We start from the raw sequence: 5,738 nt of genomic DNA, 5'->3' as shown, positions 1-5,738 counted from the left end.
CAATGGACATTAGACCGGTGGAAATCTGTCCTTTGGTCTGATGAGTCAAAATGTGAGATTTTTGGTACCAACCGCTGTCTTTGTGAGACGCAGAGTAGGTGAATGGATGATCTCTGCATGTGTGGTTCCCACCGTGAAGCATGGAGGAGGAGGTGTGATGATGTGGGGTGCTTTGCTGGTTACACTGTCAGTGATTTATTTAGAATTCAAGGCCCACTTAACCAGCATGGCTACCACAGCATTCTGCAGCGATATGCCATCCCATCTGGTTAGCGTTTAGTGGGACTATCGTTTGTTTTTCATCAGGACAATGACCCAACACACCTCTAGGTTGTGTAAGGGCTATTTGACATAGAAAGAGAGTGATGGGGTGCTGCATCAGATGACCTGGCCTCCACAATCACCCGACCTCAAACCAATTGAGATAATGAGTTGGACCGCGGAGTGATATCTTCACTATTATTCTACAATGTATAAAATAGTCTAAATAAAGAAAAACCCTTGAATGAGTAGGTGTGTCCAAACTTTTGACTTGTACTGTGTGTTTGCATCAATTTTAATGCGGGATGAAACGCCAATTCTACTATTGTGGCTCAGTTTATGGAGGTCTTTACTTGGAGACAAAATACATTAAATTCTTATCTCTAACCTATAACTTTGCTCCCACCTACTGGAGGAAAATAATACAACTGAAGTATTAGATTTGTTGTAGAGTGCTCTCAATCTAGTCTGTTGTTTCCCAATGCTTATATACATATTTGTATTATTTAACCTTTATTTAAATAGGCAAGTCAGTTAAGAACAAATTCTTATTTACAATGACCCCCACCCCGGAAAGACCCTCCCCTCCTTAATTGAATATCTCAGTATGGAATATTATAATTTCATAAATATGGAATACTATGTTCATGTTTTATATGTTTTAATAGTCTCTTTGCTTCAGTACTATCTGTGACCATATTTTGGCAATCAGCCAAACTCTCAATGTGGTTCAACTAGCAGAACCAGCAAGTTACTCAGCTCTGTCAAACAAACATTTCCAGAGAAATGAAACTTAACAGGAAGACAACACCCTAAACTCCTGACACTGTTCAGTCGGTTAGTCTGTGTATCAACATGGCAGAGGCAACTTTAGAAGATAAGGATTTGATTACCTGTTCAATCTGTCTGGACCTACTGAAGGATCCAGTGACTACTGCCTGTGGACACAGTTACTGTATGGGCTGTATTAATGACTGCTGGAAACAGGATGATCTGAAAGGTGTCTACAGCTGTCCCTTGTGCATGGAAAGATTCACCCCAAAACCTGTCCTGAAGAAAAACATATTACTGGCTGAATTAGTGGAGAAACAGAAGAAGACAGGACTCAGATTTACTCCTCCTGCTCTCTGTTATGCTGTACCTGGAGATGTGGAGTGTGACTTATGCACTGGGAGAAAACTCAAAGCAACCCAGTCCTGTCTGGTGTGTCTCGCCTCTTACTGTAAGACTCACCTCCAGCCTCACTATGATTCCCCTGCCTTTAAGAAGCACAAAAAGAAGCTTGTCGAAGCCTCCACACAACTACAGGAGAAGATCTTCCCTCATCATGGCAGTCTGCTGGATGATTACTGCTGTACTCATCAACAGTGTATCTTTCTGCTGTTTGTGGTGGATGAACATAGAGGCCATGATACAGTTTCAGCAGAAAGAAGAAAGAAACAGGTACCAAACCACTTCTGTGCAAGCTATTCCAAAACATACATTTAACACATTATTAATAAATGATGTCTTTCAAAACATACATTTAAAAAAGTTATAATGATTTCATCTGAGTTCATCTGAGACAGACAGACAGACAGACACAGAGTTATTTTCAAGATAATGGTAGGAGTAGTTACAAAATCTTTATTCTCTAAACAAGCAGAGGAGACCCGGCCATCGCTATGCAACCCAGGTCATGAGGCCACAACATTTTCAGTACATGCAACTGACCATGAAGCCCACCTTCCAGGCTGCAGCACCTTGCATGTTTTCCACTCAGCACACGGCCGGTCAGAACATGGGCCTCTGCTTATTTATTGGTATTATTTTGTTTGCTTGGTTGTTTTTACTGTGAAGAGTTAAATAGTAGAATACATAAGGCACCATTTTGAAATGTTGTAGTGTGCAGCAGTTTTCCTCGTTATGTCAGTCACTGTCAGACCTACCCAAGCTATTTACTAGGCCTACCTGTCAGAAATGTCCAGTTGATAAATTTAGTGACAGAGGCAGGACAAGCAGGGCCCGTGTGCAAAATATTTATCACAGTGGGGGCACAACCAAATCTCGCCAGGGGCCCCGAAGAAGCAGGCCAGTGGAACAGAAGCAAATGCTGGGCGAGCGCCTCTTCCTGCTCAACCAGAATCTGCACTCCAGCCTGACTGGAAAGATTGACATGTTGCTGGAGAGTCTCCAGAGTCTCTCCTCGTCCAGTTGGATGAAGCCATGGCAGTGCTGCAGGTTTACCAGAGATTATGAGCTACTCATCTGGTGTTCCAAATGTCTAATAAGCCACTGAATTGGGAACCTTGAATCTCACTTGACTGAGGAAAAACATAACATTGAAAAATAACTAAAACGTAAAACAATGCAAGAAAAATTAAACAATATTTTTAAGAAATGAAAAGGAAATACCTTGATTGAGCTTTGACTAGGCAATAAAAAAGGAAAATGGTTAAAATAAAAAATCTTAAAGTATTGGATTTTAAGAATTATGACAGAAAATGAAATTACTGAAGTAATGCCTGGGATATCAAAGCCATGGCATTGTTAAATGCACATTTACTTTGCTTTCATGAATATTTTTTTTTTTATATATTAGATTTTATAAAGTGGCGTTGATGTAGGATTAGGGGGCACTACTCCCTGGTCTATAAAGCCAGGGTGAAGTTGCCTCTAGACACTGGTCTATGGTCAGTTGGTCATTCGGTCATTTGTCAGCAAAAGGCAGTAGGATGACGCGTACCATTACACAGACCACAGACCCTCTATCCAGATCATCTGTGAGTATACTGAGACCTATTTAGTGATCAAGAAATTGTGAGCTTCAGCTGGTGGGCCTTTTCTATATCCAGGGCAAGTTAAGGGTTGCGGTCGAATTATGGTTTAAGACTGAATGTTAAATCGTTTGGACTGTTGTTCTCTCTCCTCTCTCCCTCCCTCTCCCCACCCCCCTCACGTAAAACTATGAAAATGTAATATTATTTTAACAAACTCTACCATTTTATTCATTGTATATGACATGTCATTGTGTAAAATAAATACATGAAGTATTCTATGAGTCATGTAAAGTGAATCAATCATCTGTGTTTACACTCAAGCTTTATTGCGAAAAATGGCATTCCGATCTTGCTCAGTAGGCTACATTCAAACTTTATATACCATTCTAACCTATAGGCATACATATGAACCATACTACATCCGTTGTTGCACAGTGTTGATTTTTATAACAAATACTCACAACAGTTGTGTACAGTATGTCAGACTGTCTAATAAATGCATATATAGAATTCTCTCTCTATGGCAAAACACAGCCTCTCTAACAAGATGATATCATCCAACTGAAGTTGTTATAGAGAGCAACCACCTAGTAGTCTTCCCAGTGTTCACTCTAGCTCTTCTTGCCACAGTCTACGATGTGTGTATTTGCTGGGACACAGTCCCTTCATGAAAGGAGATGAGACTCACCTGTTGCAAGATGGCCGACCCCGGGGCAGGATCAGTGGTCAGCTCCACTCTCACTATCTGCATCCTCCCTATATATATATATATATATATATATATATATATATATATATATATATATATATATAGAGAGAGAGAGAGAGAGAGAGAGAGAGAGAGAGAGAGAGAGAGAGAGAGAGAGAGAGAGAGAGAGAGAGAGAGAGAGAGAGAGAGAGAGAGAGAGAGAGAGAGAGAGAGAGAGAGAGAGAGAGAGAGAGAGAGAGAGAGAGAGAGAGAGAGAGAGTACCCCAAGTACTCCAAAGCATGTGTAGTATCGCTTTATGGAAAACTAGGATTTCATTAGTCTCCTTCCATTCAGTACTAGATTCAGCCAACACCACACCCCCTGCTTGTGCTAAGCGCACACAGAACCAGGAAGTAACCCCCACTGCAGCACAAGCATTTCCAGAGAAATGAAAACAAGCAGGCAGATAACACCCTAGTGTGACGTCTGCAATGGAAGAAAACTCAAAGCCATTCAATCTTGTCTGGTGTGTCTGGCCTCTTACTGTGAGACTCGCCTGAAACTTCACAATGAATTCAACCCAGGAAAAAGACAAGTTGATTGATGTCACTGGACAACTACAGTAGAAGATTTGCTCACTTCATGACAAACTGTTGGAGGTTTACTGCCGTACCGATCAGACGTGTATCAGTCTGCTGTGTGTGATGGATGTACATAAAGGCCATGATACGGTCTCAGTTGCAGCAGAAAGGACTGAGAAACAGGTAAGGATCAAAACATTTCAATGCAAGATCTTTCACACTTTCAAAATACATATTATATATAGGCCTATAATGGTTTAATCCTTCAAAACATTAACTAGTCAATACTCAGTGCCAACACACACACTCTTTACAATAACTGTGGAGATTGTTCTGCAGAAGCAGTTGGGAGAGAATCAGCAGAAATCCCAGCAGAGAATCCAGGAGAGAGAGAAGGAGATGCAGGACCTGAAATAGGCTGTGTGTTGGACCGTATATACACTGCTCAAAAAAATGAAGGGAACACTAAAATAACACATCCTAGATCTGAAGGAATGAAATATTCTTATTAAATACTTTTTACTTTACATAGTTGAATGTGCTGACAACAAAATCACACAAATTATCAATGGAAATCAAATTTATCAACCCATGGAGGTCTGGATTTGGAGTCACACTCAAAATTAAAGTGGAAAACCACACTACATGCTGATCCAACTTTGATGTAATGTCCTTAAAACAAGTCAAAAGGAGGCTCAGTAGTGTGTGTGGCCTCCACGTGCCTGTATGACCTCCCTACAACGCCTGGGCATGCTCCTGATCTCCTCCCAGACCTGGACTAAAGCATCCGCCAACTCCTGGACAGTCTGTGGTGCAACGTGGCGTTGGTGGATGGAGCGAGACATGATGTCCCATATGTGCTCAATTGGATTCAGGTCTGGGGAACGGGTGGGCCAGTCCATAGCATCAATGCCTTCCTCTTGCAGGAACTGCTGACACACTCCAGCCACATGAGGTCTAGCATTGTCTTGCATTAGGAGGAACCCAGGGCCAACCGCACCAGCATATGGTCTGACAAGGGGTCTGAGGATCTCATCTCGGTACCTAATGGCAGTCAGGCTACCTCTGGCGAGCACATGGAGGGCTGTGCAGCCCCCCAAAGAAATGCCACCCCACACAATGACTGACCCACCGCCAAACCGGTCATGCTGGAGGATGTTTCAGGCAGCAGAACGTTCTCCAAGGCGTCTCCAGACTCTGTCACGTCTGTCACATGTGCTCAGTGTGAATTTGCTTTCATCTGTGAAGAGCACAGGGCGCCAGTGGCGAATTTGCCAGTCTTGGTGTTCTCAGGCAAATGCCAAACGTCCTGCACGGTGTTGGGCTGTAAGCACAACCCCCACCTGTGGACGTCGGGCCCTCATACCACCCTCATGGAGTCTGTTTCTGACCGTTTGAGCAGACACATGCACATTTGTGGCCTGCTGGAGGGCATTTTGCAGGGCTCT

The 5,738-nt window shown here is 42.6% G+C and overlaps 1 long non-coding RNA gene across 1 annotated transcript; it reads left to right on the top strand.

The window, feature by feature from the left end:
• Positions 1 to 1,064: 1,064 nt before the first annotated feature.
• LOC116356286 (uncharacterized) lies at positions 1,065 to 3,311 on the top strand. The gene is made up of 2 exons (XR_004204792.1): positions 1,065 to 1,704; positions 1,907 to 3,311. It is a non-coding gene; the product is annotated as an uncharacterized LOC116356286 (long non-coding RNA).
• Positions 3,312 to 5,738: the final 2,427 nt, after the last annotated feature.

The sequence above is a fragment of the Oncorhynchus kisutch genome, linkage group LG22 (assembly GCF_002021735.2).
Source record: "Oncorhynchus kisutch isolate 150728-3 linkage group LG22, Okis_V2, whole genome shotgun sequence".
In the NCBI taxonomy this organism is placed as follows: domain Eukaryota; kingdom Metazoa; phylum Chordata; class Actinopteri; order Salmoniformes; family Salmonidae; genus Oncorhynchus; species Oncorhynchus kisutch.
Note: the sequence above shows the minus strand (reverse complement) of the source record. Positions and strands in the feature narration are given on the sequence as shown.